The sequence below is a fragment of the Schistocerca americana genome, chromosome 1 (genome assembly GCF_021461395.2).
Source record: "Schistocerca americana isolate TAMUIC-IGC-003095 chromosome 1, iqSchAmer2.1, whole genome shotgun sequence".
NCBI lineage: Eukaryota > Metazoa > Arthropoda > Insecta > Orthoptera > Acrididae > Schistocerca > Schistocerca americana.
In genome coordinates, this window is record NC_060119.1 from 992,339,586 (window position 1) to 992,357,752 (window position 18,167).

Consider the following 18,167-nt stretch of genomic DNA (forward strand, 5'->3'; position numbering starts at 1 on the left):
TGTGTGTGTGTGTGTAGACCAATTTATTAATTTCTAGAGTTCTTTGATTTTATCAGACTATCTGTAGGCGTCGCACTGGCACTGTGCATGAAGAAGGGTCAGTAAGCTATTAGCCAGAGACAAGCATACAGTGCTGTGTCTTATGATCATTGTGTCGACTAGACATTAATCCCTTCCATCCTTCCCATTATATTTTTGTATGGAGGAGACTGAAGAGACGGACTACGTTCGTAATGTCTTGTCATCCGCGAGGGAGAGATACATTACAAAGTGCTTTCTTAATCACCATCTCTTGACATTCTCTTGAGATTCGTTGCACCAAGATTTCAACCTGTCAAATATTTAAGTATCATACCACAGTCAATGGTACCACTATACTTCAATGCACTGAAAAGCTCTCGTATCTCCAGATGGGAAGCAGTTTGTTACACCACGACTTAGCGACATGTTATACCCATCATCTTCTGGTAAAGTGTAGAGGTATTGGCAGTATACTGTATCATTAAGTCTGTTGCAAAAGAACACAGCTCATTTCGTCTTAACACACCACCTAGCGTTGGTTCACCTACAGAATGTTTTAATTCTTGTTCATCTATCATAAGTAATTGGTCAGATTCTTAATAAATACAGCAGTTATCGTTTTGTAATACTCGTATCCCCCTTCTGAAGGAGGGTAACACGCAGTGGTAGAACGCATTAACAGAGGGAAATGTATTTAGGATTGACGGACAGCTAATTCAATGCAAATAGGAAATCCTCTTCATTTTACTTTTTGGTAAGGGCAGTGTTATCCTGCCATGATAATCCCATGTGGAAATAGTACGTCACTAACGTAGATAATAACCGTTACTCCTAAGCTCCCATAGTGAACGTGCTTGTTCCGGCAGTTCAAATATTGACAGTACACTTTGGAAACGGTCCAGGCGTACTCAGATGTTCCTCGGGCTTACGACTTGGGGTTTGCACAAAGCTAGGAAACCGAAGTATATGTTACAGTAAGGGTATATTTGCTTTAACTGAATTATGTAATACTGGCAGACAAAAGTTAACAAAGCCCCTGTATCGCCATTAATAAGTCTTTGCCTCTAACTGATTTTCCCTTATGTAGTATTGTATTGGAGCTGAGCGGGTCGCTTCAAAAAATGTCGTACGGCCGGTGGAAAAACGACATTAGTATTCAGACTGCTTACTTCTCACGTTTCGGATTTACTTTCATCAACAGATAGCTAAAAAATAAGGTAAGAACAAGTTTGTACATAGATTACGAAAAACTATAACATGCATTAACAAAGTGCAAAATGCAATATATGAAAACTTACACAAATGCACGAGGGCCACAGGATACTAGCGGTACACAAAGGGGGAACGCAGACAAGATTGACCACAAGAGGGCGGGATTACATGATGACGCCATTAGCGTAATATCTCACGTTTCTTATACAAAAATGTCGACTATTTTTACAAAGGTTACAGACTGCATAGTAACATAAGTAAGAAATGTACAAATATCAGTTGAAAATTTCTTGGTTCCGAAATTCAATTACACTACCTGAAACAGCGGATGTGATGTATCAGAGCCTGCTCTTAAAGACAAAACAATGAACAACGTGAATTAAATTATAAAAGTCTTAACTAATACAGCTTGTTTGTAAACAACGGAACATACGGCTGTCTGTCTTCCTTGCTATTGAAATTCTACTATTGCGACCACCTTCTTCTTTCACGCTTTATTCGTTGTTTCTGTTGTTTGTGTTAAGTCTCACCCCCGCCCGCCCCCCCCCCCCCCCGCAAAAAAAAAAAAACTGAATCATCTTCCAAGACTTAAAGCTGGCGCGTGGATGGCCTTCCTGAGCAAATACCAAGAAGATATTCCACATTTTGTTAATTTCTCCTTACGGTAAGAATATGTTTCCAGCTTTACTCTCTAAATAAAGATAGTGTGCGCTACAATAGCTCATTGACAGTGTTTGCTTTATATAAGTCGTAGTTTCTGGACAGAAAAATTTGATGTTGATAAAAGAAGAAAACACTGTTCTATTGATACATTTACGACTTTACTTACAGTCTGTAATGCACCGTCCTTACGCAAAAGATTTTAATCGTGAAAAACGGTAGGAAATATAGTGCTGAGTACAAAATAATCTTTGAATTTACGGACATCAGTACCTGTGTAAGACGTCTGTATTTATATTGTCTATCGTCAATCCACAATTTATGAAATATGTTTATATTTTATTAATAGGATTAAGTAGGAATAATTAATATTTGTCATGTTGGAAATAATTGTGGTAGCAGAGAATGTCTGCACCAAATTATTATTGGTAGGAGAGACCGCACATTGATATAATTTTTTAAAAAGGCGGGAGAGACCGCGTATGGATACATTTTGAGAAAAGAGCAGGAAAGACCGCGCATTTATACATTTTGTGATGGTAGTACGAATTGTCTGCACCAGAAAGCATTGTTGGCGGGAGAGACCGTACTTTAGCGTTCGTAGGAAGTCATTAGTAAGCGAGATGTGAAGCGAGTTGGTAGCAGGTCTGAAGCGAGAGGTCGAGAGGAGCAGTGTGCCTGCCAGCCAGCACCTATGATATACAAGAGGTTATAAACAGATGAACAAAAACATCAGCTAACTACTAGCGTAAGAGGAACTAATATTATTGAATTATTTTTTTGAGAAACTCAAGACTACTGAAGGTATGTTTGCGCAATGCTAGTTGTAAGATTATTGTAAAAGTAAGTCCCATTTGAACGTTTGTAAAATCATTTCATTCAGAATTTAATTAATTTTTGCCAGCAATATTGCATTACTAATTATAATCCATCCCAAAAACCATCAACGTAAAACATTGCAAAATTTTATTGTTGTCAAGAAAACGTTTAACTGTGAATTACGTAACTTCAGTCAAGTAAGAAGGGAGTAAGACAGGGTTGTAGCCTCTCCCCGATGTTGTTCAATCTGTATATTGAGCAAGCAGTAAAGGAAACAAAAGAAAAATTCGGAGTAGGTATTAAAATTCATGGAGAACAAATAAAAACTTTGAGGTTCGCCGATGACATTGTAATTCTGTCAGAGACAGCAAAGGACTTGGAAGAGCAGTTGAATGGAATGGACAGTGTCTTGAAAGGAGGATATAAGATGAACATCAACAAAAGCAAAACAAGGATAATGGAATGTAGTCTAATTAAATCGGGTGATGCTGAGGGAATTAGATTAGGAAATGAGGCACTTAAAGTAGTAAAGGAGTTTTGCTATTTGGGGAGCAAAATAACTGATGATGGTCGAAGTGGAGAGGATATAAAATGTAGGCTGGCAATGGCAAGGAAAGCGTTTCTGAAGAAGAGAAATTTGTTAACATCCAGTATTGATTTAAGTGCCAGGAAGTCATTTCTGAAAGTATTCGTATGGAATGAAGCCATGTATGGAAGTGAAACATGGACGATAAATAGTTTGGACAAGAAGAGAATAGAAGCTTTCGAAATGTGGTGCTACAGAAGAATGCTGAAGATTAGATGGGTAGATCACATAACTAATGAGGAAGTATTGAATAGGATTGGGGAGAAGAGAAGTTTGTGGCACAACTTGACCAGAAGAAGGGATCGGTTGGTAGGACATGTTCTGAGGCATCAAGGGATCACCAATTTAGTATTGGAGGGCAGCGTGGAGGGTAAAAATCGTAGAGGGAGACCAAGAGATGAATACACTAAGCAGATTCAGAAGGATGTAGGTTGCAGTAGGTACTGGGAGATGAAAAGGCTTGCACAGGATAGAGTAGCATGGAGAGCTGCATCAAACCAGTCTCAGGACTGAAGACCACAACAACAACAACAGTCAAATTAATTAAAGAATAACGTCAGCTTTGCTATTAAAGAATAACGTCAGCTTTAGTAATAAATACAGCCACTTTTTATGACAGTCCACCAGCAGCTAACAGAGTGTAGTAAAACAGAGTAAGTATATTCATGTCGCAGTTCGATGTAGCAGTCAGATGGCGATCCAGCAACAGTGGAATAGGTAAGGAACGATTTGAGTTATTGCAGGTATCGACTGAGGGCCACGATGACGACACATTCTATGTTTCGTCGAAATAATGAGCAAAGCATTTGAATTTGTATGCGAAGATTGCACGTAATATTATTGATAAAGAGAATTAATTTCAAAGGGAAGATTTCATTTGTTATTATTAAGCAAGAGATAGTAATCATAAGGGAAGGTTTCATAGGTTATTGTAGAAGCGAAGGTTGCGTAACAAAAGAGATATAGAAGACACGGGAGGGTTACACCTGTAGCTCTGTATGGGGTATTATGCCCAATAATAGAAGACTGGTACTTATTGTGGAAGTGTATTTGTATTGTAAGTAGTTAGTAAAAACAAATAGTGTAAAATGTATCTGAGAGAATAAAGGTGACATGTAGAATACATCATTGATTGAAGTTCTGTGATTTAATTTTTGTTTTAGATTTTCGACTAGATGTACATGAGCACCATTGTAAACGACAGATATATTGAAAGCAGCGCACCGTTTGCGACTGTGGAGCCACATCGTCGATTACATGTCCTCAGTACCATAAATATGGTTAGAAACATACTGAAGCACGAAAGTAGTTGTACACATTGCCGAAGGAACAAAGTCTGGTAGAAGGCTTAATACTGACCTCCATAAAGTTACAAAAGTACATAATATATACTGAAACAAGGGTGATGCAGTGCTCAAGAGGACTTTGTGTCTAGTTCTGCACCAAATTAGCACTGAAATCCAAATTTTGACTCCAGTGCCTTCCAAATGTAGGTGTTCGAGGACTGTGTGTCAAAGTTAGTACTTTACTTTAGACTGAAATTCTATATTTACTTTTGTCAGCAAATTTGTAGTAAACTTACGATTTCTTCAGCAGTTGCTTTCATCTGCTGTACCAGGTTACTTATTTAATGTAGAATAGTCAAGACATCCACACATCCATCCACTATTTCGTCCTACAAGACAGTAGATAACTTCAGACTACATACGTAATCCCACTTTTAATTTCTTTTCTACCAGTATATTAGGAGACCAAGTGTATTAGCTGAAAAGCTAACAAATGAAGAAACTTCATGGAATTTTTCAGGGGTCCACACTAAAACCAGCAAAGCAAAAAGGAGTATAGTCTGTTGCTGAGACCTTACCCTCCGTGGTGTCGGCAAATGGCGTGCGACAGCGTTATGCAGAATTCTTCGACACGCAGTGCAGCCGTTCAGCAGAATCTGTCAACAAAAGGAAAGCAGAAAGATTAGAATATAGGGTCGGGTTGAGGACGATTTCATTAAGTACGGAGATAATTTCAAAACGGATAAGAGTGGAAATGGAATCGTTAGTGTCCTTTCAATGAATTGCATCCCGGTATTTGCATTGATCCAATTAAGGAAACAACAGTAAAACCAAATCTCGAAAGCCTGAGGGAGAATTTGCATCCCGAGTTATCCAAATAGGAGAACAGTTTCTTAACCACTGCGCTAGAGTGTTCGGTATTGCGAACAAGAAAACATTCACATGGGTGCCCACGTTACAACAAGTGACAGACAAAATTAACTTCTCTTATTCTAGATGGAGGCGTGCGTACTCAGAGCATATATACAGACAGAGATAATATCTTAAGACCGCAGGTCACTAATGTGACTTTGTGGACGAATTATAATGAAAAACGCACTACAATATTGTTATTATTTGTAGTTATTCTTTCTGAGTTGCAACGGAAATATGATGAATGAAAAGAAAAATATGACACAATATAGAAAACTATTAATTTAATAATAAAAATTCGAAAAATATTTAGTTAAGGAATTCAAAAATAAAGTAGTAAGAAATAAATATTAGTTATGGTGGGAGCCTTTTCTCACAGTCTGTCCCCACAACGAGGTGTGTGGTTGGTTTGTTTGGTTCACAGCGCAAAGATGGCATGTCCAAGTTAAATGATCATTAATGAATACGGGGTGGCTAAGGCATAAAGAGCCCCACGTTATACTGAACGTGATATCTGAAGCTATATCGGTGTTAACTCTAGAATCACGAGACGTTACGTGATGTCGAGCGGCGATTTAGTGAAGCGCTGCGATGTCAGTTGTCGCTTTGAAGCTTGTTGTGAGTGTTTGTTGTTTAAAGCTTTTTTGGATGTAAATCGTTTAAATCATTAAATGAAAGGTTCAAGATAAAATATCCACAGACAGTTGCTCCTAAAAATGTGTTGTCCAGAAATTTATCACCTAATTGAGAGCAACAATGTAATCGTGTAGAGAAACTTTGCCCACCGGAAAATATTGAATGTATTCACGAGTCTATGCTGGTAAGTCCACGGAAATCAACTAGACGTCTTTCCTCCCAACTAAACAGTGAAAAGATGTCTTGCCAAAAATATTTAAGCATTTACATAAATGAGCATACAATGTCACACGTATTACGCACAACGACAACACTATTGCGAATTCTTACTAAGTTCCTGGTGGTTATCTAGATCCAAATCTGTACTGCTACTCAGACGAAGCTTGGTTTCACCTTAGTGGGTATGTGGACTCTCAAAACACATACTGTTAGTCAGCAGACAATTCCAGGTAACGTTTTGAGGTGCCTCTGCATGACTTGAATAATAGGCGCTTAATACGTTGTTTCAGGCAAGGAATTGTAGGCCCTACTTCATTTAATAACACCGTGAACTCTCAAGAGTATGTAACGGAACTGTTGGAACCATTCGTAGAGCAGCTAACGAAAGAAGAACGAGGGTACGTGTTTTCCCAGCAAGATGCCGCTACGGCGCATACCTCACGGTTTTCAGTGACATACGTTCATGAAGCTTTCGGAGAGGAACGTACAGTTTCCACAGGTTTATGGCTACGACATCGCCAGATCTGCCAACTTGTGATCTTTACTTTTTGAGAAAATTTAAAGAGTGAGGTCTACAACAACAACCACCATTCCATTGAAGAGTTGGAAACAAACAATCGCAATGCGATTGCGGAAATCACATGAAATGAATTGTCGAAAGCTTCCAGAGACGTGCTGAGTTGTGTATCGAAATTTATGGTGCCTCCTGTGAACTACTGACCTACTGAATGCTTAATGCACTCTATTTCATAACAATAATAACAATTTACTACTTGGTATTCTGTATTTACAATAAACTAGTAATTGTCTCTGTTTCGTGAGGGTATTTTTGTACTGTTGTTCTAACTTCAAGAAATCCGTGTTTTTCTGCAGAGACGTGTCGCTTTATTGAAATATAGTACCATCAGTGGACTGTAATTTAGTTGTTTACATTTTGATTTGCTTCAAAATCGAAACACATTTCGTTAACAATACAATATTTTTTTACTTACGATTATTTCCTCTTGATTTCTCGTTTACATCAGGAAAGGCCATCTGCTGGCACATCGTTGTTTGTTTTTATTTAGACACTGATAGTTGTGAATAATGTTCAGTTGCTCTGCAGTACTATGTATTTTCTACCTTTTTTCACGGCACACTTTTTCGCACACCACTGTTTTCTGTTTGTTTCTTTACTTCTAAGCATAGATTGTGGGTTGTGTTTTGTTGTATTGCCATCATAATCTTGCCATTAGTTTGTCTTTGAACTATACGCCTTTTTTAGTTTCTTATATGAGTGTAATTCTGTTTAACCTTGTTGCTGTGTGTTTATATACTGTGCAAGAGTAGGGAATTAATAGTGATGCTTTTTTTCCATTTTTTTTGGGGGGGGGGGGGAGGGTGAAGCCATGATGAGTGGACATAAGTGTATAGTAGTGTGATGGACTGCGAGTTGGAGGAGAAGGTGAGGAGCAGAATGTGAAATGAAATTGGAAGGGGGGGGGGGGTTGCTAGGGGCAGGGTGAAGGATGGAAAAGGCTCGTCCCTTTCCATGTGATTTAATCAATTATTTTATACAGAGTCTAGTGTCCAGTACTTATTGTGTCATTGATTAACTGCTTATTTCGTGTTAATGCTTTGTGTATGTGTAAATTCTCTTGGAAAGGGAGGACGTGTCTGACTTTACTGATTGTTATGATGTTCATATCTTTTTCAATATTGCTTTGTCTATGGTATTATTGATTTAGATGGTCTGCAAATGGTTTGTACCGTATTTAAATGCTCAGATGTGTTCTTTATATCTTGTGTCGAATGCCTTGTCAGTCACTCCAGTGTATATCTATTCACGATCTCTGCAAGTGACCTGATAGACACCAGATTGTTGGTACCTGTCTGGTTTTGATTCGCTTTTGGGATGGGCTTTTGTATTGAGTTGTTTGTTTTAGAAACAACTTTTATGCCTTGTTCTTTGAACATGTTTTGTGTGAATTTGTTATGGTATGTCATTGTATGCTATTTTTTTGTAGTAGTGCAGGTATGAGTTGGTGTGGTTTGGTTAGATTTTTTCACCATTTGTGTCTTAATTTTTCTGTTTAGTTTGCCTACCATTGTTTCTTTGCATCCATTTTTAATGCTATTTATTTCATAATGGCTAGCTCTTTATCGTAATCACAAGTGTTTAGGGGGATGCCGTTCGGTCTGTCTAACATTTAACTGACTGCAGCCTGTTTGTGATTCTGCAGGTGGTTTGAGGCTGCAATTAAGGCATTGTCACTTGTTGTGGGTTCGTTATTATAGTTTCTTATAGTAGTATCTATAAAGTTGAGTGAGTGTTCGTGTTCTTCCTCTATTATGAACTCTATGTTTTGTGTACAGTATTTAAGTTCTGGGGGACTGATGACCTCTGAAGTTAAGTCCCATAGTACTCAGAGCCATTAGAACCATTTTTTGTACGGTATTTATGTCTTGGTATAGTTGCTGAATTCAATTTTTAAGTTCATCTACGATGCATATTATGTCGCCCGTGTGTCTGTACCAGTAGATGATGATGATGATGTAGGTTTTCTTTGTTACTTTGTCTTCCAAATATCATTCATGAAGATGTTGGCTAATGTTCCTGAAACAGGTGAACCCATGGGTAAACCTTCATCTTGTATGTAGTATCCCTGACTGAATTCAAAATAATTTTGTTGTGTTATTAACTGTGATAATTTTATTGTTTCATCTGTGTGTTGATGAGGTAGCTGGTTGTGTATTTTCACCTTTTCTTCAGTCTTCTATATGGATTCGTTAACAGAACACAACAGACCAAACAGTATTGGAAAAGATATGAACGTAATAAGAATCAGTAAAGACAGACACCTTCTCAATTTACAAGAAAATGTGCAAATACACAAAGCATTAACACAAAATAAACAGCCGGCCAGTGACCAAATAAATATTGGAAACCAGACTCGAAATAAAATAACTGGTAAAGATCTCATGAAAAAGAAAAGAGCGTTTCCCATCCTTCACCCTGTCCCTCACAATCTCTACCCCCCCCCCCCCCCCCCCCTCAATTTCATATTATTGCTTCTCACCTTCTCCAATCGCAGTCTATCACACTACTATACACTCATGTCCACTCATAATGGCTTCACTGTCTCCTAACAAAAAGAAAAGAAACAAAAATCATATCATTATTCCTTCCCTACTCTTACACAGTATATAAATACACAGCAACATAATTAAACAGATTTACACACTTACGATACACTAAGAAAAAGAGTATAGTTCAAAGACAAACCAGCGACAAAGTTATGTTGGCAATAGTACGATACAAGACCCACAATACATACTTAGAAGTACAAAACCTAACAGAAAAAATGTTGTTTCAAAAAGCGTGCTGTGAAAAATATAAAAAATGTGTAGTGCTGCAGAGCAACTAAATATCAGACCACAACTATCAACGGCCAAAGAAAAACATCAACGATGCGCTAGCAGATGGCCTTTCCCGATGTAGGAGAGGAATCAACTGGAGATCACGGTAAGTCAAAAAAACATTTTAACGAACTGTTTTTCGATGTTAAAGCATATCGACAAGGAAGCAACTTCATTACAGACCACTGGTGGTGCTTTACATCAATTAAGCGATACGCGCCTGGTGAAAAGAAAAAAAATTACAGAACGAAAATACTGTCATGAATTGTAAAGCAACTATGGTCGACATGGCCACACAAAAGAAGATTTTGTCTGTATGTTGTTTCTAAGATATGGGGCCTCTTTTAATTTTGGCCACCATGTTCCTTTGTGTGACAGCTTTCAGTCTAATATATAAAAATAAATATACTATTTTTGTCTGTTTTCCTTATATGCGTTCCTACACAATTCATTCGATTCTGATAAAGGTGATGAGTAGCTGTGTGCACACCCATGAAGGCTTCTTTAAGTTCCAAAACACCTACCACCCCTAGTGATACTGTAACGTTCCAGGTTCTTCAATAATGATATAATAAACTTTTTAAGATTACGTTGAATGAATGTCTGTTCTTTGGAATGGATACAGAACTCGAATTGTCGTGTTGCGTGTTGTAACTGCAAGTGATGTGCTTACTCTGTGTTACTGTTAGCAAAATTTTACACGAATCGACTGGGCAATGCAACTCCCAATACCAATAACGAAATACAGTCACTGCAAAATACATTCAGCCCCTTAGGCACTGAATCATCTGGCCCTGTTGATAACCAATAACTTTGGTCCTTGTGCGTATAACAGATAAATTAAATTGTCTTACCTATAAAGCAGCTACGGTGGAACGTGATATATTCTGGTCTCTCATTAAAAAAAATGTAAATGGTAGCTACAGGTTCAGCGGTGTGCAGTGCTGGCCATAATACTTGAAATCCACGTAATTCGTTTGGCTGATATACGAGAACATTTTCGAAAATCCAACTTCTTTGAAAAATATATGACCTGGACTAGAAAGCGGTACTGATTATGGTAAATTACTAACACTCAGTTTTTTTAGCAGAATTATATTGCAAGTCTGTCTTTTCAGAAACACCTGATAATTGAAGTTGCATTACTCACAACTGATTCACAAACAGTGAGATTTAAACAGCAAGTATTATCTAACTTCATTAATCCAGCATAAATGCAGATCATCAGATTACACATATATAAAAATGGAATATCTAACTAGCCTTTTTTATCAAAATCTTTTACATAGATTCTTGGGTTACTCAACAATTACAAATTATCAGCCAACTCATCTATACTAACGTGCTGGCAAAACAGAAATCGTAATTATTGAGCATATTTACCTTATTTGCATCAAGACTTCTGGCTTCCCACAACACACACCAAAGACTGCCTACTACATCATCTTTCCCTCACAGGCAGCAACTTACAACTGTGCACCAAGCGCTCTCTTACTCCCACTAGCAGTGTGTTTGGCTCTGCGGTCGCACACAGTCAGCGATCCGCATTATCGAACCTATCAGAGACATTCATCGTTTACAGTATCCTAGTTTCATCTTAATTTATTAATATTCTTATCTTATTCTTGTGCCATATACAAGTGCGCTCCAGTACACTCCTTTCAATGGGAGTGAGAGATAAGGGTCAGAATCGTACTTCAGGAACGTCTGGAGCGATATCAATCAAAATTTGTACTTACTTGACTCATTGTTTGTGTTTTATTTTACGAGAAGAAGACGCTGCTGTGTTGTATTATATTTTATTACAACAGGCATATTTTGGCGTAATTGCCGTCTTCAGGTTATCTGTGAAAATACATAATTTGGTACAATATTTCAGATTTTGTACGAGATAATTTAACGTACTATAGAATTATGCATTAGTATGTACATAATGTGGTCTTGATATCAGTATGCTAACGCTGTCTCAGTGGCTTTCACTACTGTATAAGTTTGCTCCATTGGTGCTGTAGGAGCTATTGCAGGTGTTAAGCTGCAGCTGCAGCTGCAGCAGTTATTTCTGAAGTTTCCCAATCATGAAAGTTTATGCTATAATGACGTTACTCGACGGCTGTACTGACAGCTGAGTAAGCGATGTTTGTTTCTATGGTACCACCAACATCAAAGCAGCGAACGTACACAGTAGCCACAGCAAATAAGACAGCTATATCACTACCTGATGTACGTAGCAAAGCATAACTCTATAATACCTTACAATATCTATTTCAAAATCTTAAATATCGTACCAGACTACGTATTTGCACAGATAACCTGAAGATCACAATCAAACCGAAAGAAGTGTATTGTAATAAAATGTAAACGAACACCGCATCGTCTTGGTCTCACAGGATAATTCATAATGTCCTTATACGACGCAGAGGGCCCGGAGGAGTAGAAATACGCATTATTTGTATCAGTATTTATATAGAAATATTACGGGAGTATGTAGGTGGGGGTGAGAAGGTGACATGGAAAAATATTCGGTAAAGGCCGATATTAGTATCAAATCCACAGTTTTCTGGGTCCGAACGCGCATCAGTAACAGTGATGAGGACGTTTCGCATCCATATTTGCATATAGCAGATATTGAAGGCCGAGGGGTGGGGTGGAGGGTGGGGAAGGGTGAAAAGGTAGGGACAAATCGACAGATCTCTGTAACATCTGAAGGGATTTCTACTAAAATTTACACAAAATCTGCGGCTATCTGGAAAAATTTACTGTGACAGTAAGACATGCCCACTACTTCTACGGTTGAGTGTTTTGGGGTGAAAAGTGGTGACTGAAAAGCCTTACTCAGGAACGCCTAGAGCAATTTTAATCACTTTAGGTACATACGCGTACATGACTCATTATTTGTATAAAAATACGGTGGGTGTAAGATACCTAATACCGCTAGAGGTGGAGGCAACTGAGAAAGGGTGACACGCAGAAACATCCTAAACGACCTATTTGCGTTTTTTCTCTCAGAAAGTTGACTGGAATGCTTAAAAACTTAGGCTCCAAATGTCTCTTATTTACGTAGTTCAGTACATCAACCACAACGTGAGAATGAGCACCACAGCCAGCCAATAATTTTGCGAGCGTGTTTCGCAGGCAATGAGTGCCCCACAGCTCAGTACTACAGATAATTTCAACGTCGTACTCTAGAGTCGCATTGCATAAAGCAGAGGAGAATTAGACAGTTGCCAGCGGTAATCATTTTTGTCGAAGGGCAAAACATTTGCTGATGGAATAAGAAGTGTCCTCATAATTCAGATGAAAGTGTGGGGATAAATGGTTCAGATGGCTCTAAGCACTATGGGACTTAACATCTGAGGTCATCAGTCCCCTAGAACTTAGAACTACTTAAATCTAACTAACCTAAGGACATCACACACATCCACCCCCGAGGCAGGATTCGAACCTGCGACCGTAGCGGTCGCGCAGTTCCGGACTCAAGCGTTTAGAACTGCTCGGCCACAGTGTGGGGATAAGTTTGCTAGAGATGCGGATGCAATGTGTGTGCAAATTTATGCGAAATGTGTTATATGTATGTGAAATACAGATATGCATGAAATGTGGGTGACATGCATACACCCAGGCGAAGTTGCCGGCGAAAAGCTTCGACTGTGTAGAAGAAATCTGAAAAATTCATGCTTTCCGCATGGTCAGTTACATGATCACTACTGGGACACCTAGAAATTATCTGTTTTTGCAGAAGACAGAACAACCTAAAATATTGTATATCCCAAAGTCCATGAATAAACGTTTTCAAACTGAATTTAATTCACAAAATATCATTTCCTTTCATCCTTGTTGTACGTGCTTTGTGTCTGTCTACCTACCTAGACAGAAAAAGACGTACTGCAGCACATGTGGCGAACAGCTAGCTAACTGTATGAAAAAGGAGCATACGTGCCCGCTGCGAAAGTAATTATAACTTAAATTATTTTATATGAACTACTGACTTTAAGCTATGACTAAATTTTCCTCCTGTTTCCCGAACTCCAGATATGTTACTTTACACTATCAACGTCCCGTCCCTTTTTTTCACGATAAATTGACACTGATTCAATTAATTGACTTTCCCAACCTCAGGGTGACATTTCGTTAGTGTTAAGTGTTCACACACGTTAGACAAATGTGAAAAATAAGCAGTAATATAAAATATGTCAATGATAGTAAAGGGCGCAGTGATCTAACCTGCAAAATTTGTCGAATTTGAAAGAGTTTTCGATCACAAACTACTTTGTTTTACTGTATGAGCAGATTTAATCAGTATGATCATCAGGTACGCCTGTTTTTCCATCTATCTTGGCTACAAGCTTTTTATGTTTCAGATACTAGCTTAAGAAGACGGGCGTATCTGGTGATCATATATAACGATTCGCCATAAAATATAAATTTTCAGATCGAAGATTGTTTTAAGGTCCACAAACTGATTGGAACGCTTCAAATTATACTTGGCACTTTATAGCAGGATGGTGACTGGCGGGAGTCCTGTCGCAGAATACGCCACTTCGGCGAGAGCTGTGAAAGACATTCGACGGATGTACGTGTATTCTCACAGACAAAGCAATCGGTTACAGATGATCAGTGTTCACGTTTAGTTTCGACTTAAACACCATTGTTCAAAGTGAAGTCTCGAATATTAGCGTAAACACAGAAGTCTACGACAATGCGTTCATCCAGATCTCAAAGACCTGGCTGCTTCTCACAACTGCAGCAAACTTCGTACTGTGTGTTAACTTGAATTCGTTTGGTCAGCTCGTGGTGTCTATACTTCCAATCAAATTATTTATTAAGATAACAGTCATATTCACTCTGTATTGAATCAAAAAGCTTTCCCTTTTACTACCACCGTACGTAACATTTTGCTTCACCTACACACACTGCCTGACCAAAATAAAGCACCCACAAGACATCGCTGGCTTGTCAACATAACCTCGTACATGTACACACCAGCGGTGGATATTTAAATGGTTAGATCTGCAAGTAGGGGCTGTAACAGCGTCAGATGTGAGTGATCAATGTGAAAGACACGGAGATGATGGGCACTCGTGTGAGATAGCGTTATCGGCAGCTGACATGCACTACTGGACATTAAAATTGCTACACCAAGAAGACGACGTGCTACAGACGCGAAATTTAACCGACAGGAAGAGGATGCTGTGGTATGCAAATGATTAGCTTTTCAGAGCATTCACACAAGGTTGGCGCCGGCGGCGACACCTGCAACGTGCTGACATGAGGAAAGTTTCCAACCGATTTCTTATACACAAACAGCAGATGACCGGCGTTGCATGGTGAAATGCTGTTGCGATGCCTCGTGTAAGCAGGAGAAATGCGTACCATCACGTTTCCGACTTTGATAAAGGTCGGATTGAAGCCTTTCGCGATTGCGGTTTATCGTATCGCGACATTACTGCTCGCGTTGGTCGAGACCCAATGACTGTTAGCAGAATATGGAATCGGTGGGTTCAATAGGGTAATACGGCACGCCGTGGTGGATCCCAGCGGCCTCGTATCACCAGCAGTCGAGATGACAGGCATTTTATCCGCATGGTTGTAACGGATCGTGCAGCCACGTCTCGATCCCTGAGTCAACAGATGGGGGCGTTTGCAAGGCAATAAACATCTGCACGAACAGTTCGACGACGTTTGTAGCAGCATGGACTATCAGTTCGGAGGCCATGGCTGCGGTTACCCTTGACGCCGCATCAGAGACAGGAGCGCCTGCGATGGTGTACTCAACGACGAACCTGGGTGCACGAATGGCAAAACGTTATTTTCTCGGATGAATACAGGTTCTGTTTACACCATCATGATGGTCGCATCCGTGTTTGCCGACATCGCGGTGAACGCACTTTGGAAGCATGTATTCGTCATCGCCATAATGGCGTATCACCCGGCGTGATGGTATGGGGTGCCATTGGTTACACGTCTCGGTCACCTTTTGTTCGCATTGACGGCACTTTGAACAGTGGACGTTACATTTCAGATGTGTTACGACCCGTGACTCTACCCTTCATTCGATACCTGCGAAACCCTACATTTCAGTAGGATAATGCACGAAGGCATGTTGCAGGTCCTGTACGGGCCTTTCTAGATACAGAAAATGTTCGACTGCTGCCCTGACCAGTACATTCTCCAGATCTTTCACCACTTGGAAACGTCTGGTCAATGGTGGCCGAGCAACTGGCTCGTCACAATACACCAGTCACTACTGTTGATGATCTGTGGTATCTTGTTGAAGCTGCATGGACAGCTGTACCTGTACGCGCCATCGAAGCTCTGTTTGACTCAATGCCCAGGCGTGTCACGGCCGTTATTACGGCTAGAGATGGTTGTTCTGTGCACTAATTTCTCAGGATATGTGCACCAAAATTGCGTGAAAATGTAATCACATGTCAGTTCTAGTATAATATATTTGTCAAATGAATACCCGTTCATCTGCATTTCTCCTTGGTGTAGCAACTTTAATGGCCAGTAGTGTAGTTTGAAGAGGCCTCGTTGTGGGTCTGCATTTAGACGTCTAGTCGATTCGTGCTGGGGAATTCGAATGCGACAGTGGTTCCAAGTTTCACTTCGTGGGAACGCGGCGGCAGGCATACTCGTCACCTTCCAGCCGACCACCTCTGACCATCACAAGGGAGGGTCGCCGTATTGGAACCAGACACCTCCTAACATCTGCGCCTGCCAGCCAAGAACTGATAATGGGCTCCCTGAAAATTGGTCGAAGACTATTAGCAGCATAACTAGAGAATTACTGTCCTATACGTAGGCTGCCGTAAACAACACAACACAACCGGTTGCGTCTGGAGCAGTGTCCTTCCCGGGAAGCATGTATTGCTCACGAGTAGGGTCGCATACGTTCAGAGATGAGCAGTGGTTCTGCACTACACCGGATGACCATGATCGGTGACCTGCGGAAAGGGCCCATCCTTCTAATTCTGGGTGGGAACAGCGGTGTTACACCTCGAGTCATGGCGTGAGGAGCGTTAGTGTAACACTACAGGTCACTGCTGATAGTGACGGAGGGAACTCCGAAGGCAAAACGGCACGTCACAGAGAGCGTGCGTCGTCATGTGTTGCCTCTCATGCGACAATATCGTGCTGTCATTCTTCAACATGACAATGCTCGTCCACATACGGTAGGCGTCTATGCACTGTCTATGTGATGTTGAGGTGGAACCCTTGAGAAAATACAACGGGTGCATCACGTCATTCCCAAACGAATATTTCATGCATCCAGGGCCAATACAGTGCGACGTCATACTGGTAATTCTGCTCGTACTGCCAAGTTCTTTGCATATTTGACTCGATTTTGTAATCACGACAGTAACATTACATACCTCGTGAACCCACAGAGTTCGATTTATTTTCCTTCTTCCCTTCTCGGTGCTTCAGGTTTTTTCTTATTCAGTGCATTTACAAGTGCAATAATTCTTTAGCAGGTCATTGGCTCCTAGAATCCTTTGTCAGCAAATGAGTTTCGTTCAGTTCAGCTACTGTCCTATGTTTCCCGCCGTCAGGTGCTATTATAACGGCTGCAGTGGTCATAAATTGTACTCACTCATATTGTGGACGTTCCAATTAACCGGCAGTTTGCAATAACAAAAATTACCGTTTTTCGCTAGTCGATCAATCAATTCTTAAGGTGAGTTCGATGCTGTCCTCCATTCCTATCATTTGCTAGAGTACCTGCTGCATCCTACATCATCAACGATCTGCTTTACATACTCTTATGTAGGAGTGCGCTATTGATTCTTGCCTTTTATAAAAACTACAAGCCAGATTTCTGCCAGTTCCTAAAGCGAGTTATCCATTTTATCTTCAAAAGTTTGCTCTTACCTAAAATTTGAAAAGCTTTTTATTTCTCCCTGCTGTCGACGTTTCCCACTAATACAGAGATCTGTACTCCTTATTTCGGTCTTGAGGAATCTTTTGCTGGTTTCCAAATATATATTTTTGGATGCTAGCTGTTCCTTTTTGTAGAATGCCTGAGGCTCACTGACGACGCTTAAATATTCCTGTTGTTTCTGAAATAATTCTCACTGTGTCTTCAACTGTCACTCATACAATAATTTTCTTTGTAGCATTTCTTACACACTAGGTGGCCAGGTGACCAAAAAACAGTTACAGTTTGCATTTGGCTTAACTTATCAGATATTATCTTGAATCTGTAAGCCATAACATTATAGCGTACATCATGGTGTAGAACAAATCTGAACATAAAAACCATTTTCAGCGTCCAAAATACTCACGTGCTGTAGACACTAACGCTAGGTATCTTCTTCTCAGGTACACTTGGACATAAATAGGTGCTCAGACTCGAACCGAGTAGCAAGATGCACCGTCCCTCCCTTCATGTTCGTCCTAGGTACGGGCATTATTAC

General features: G+C 39.9%; 1 long non-coding RNA gene across 1 annotated transcript in view; it reads right to left on the minus strand.

The window, feature by feature from the left end:
* Positions 1–18,167, minus strand: part of LOC124548601 — a 538,899-nt gene that overhangs the window by 297,938 nt on the left and 222,794 nt on the right. The window contains exon 2 of the long non-coding RNA XR_006967709.1: positions 5,163–5,240. This is a non-coding gene — a long non-coding RNA (uncharacterized LOC124548601). The remainder of the gene's footprint in view (positions 1–5,162; positions 5,241–18,167) is intronic.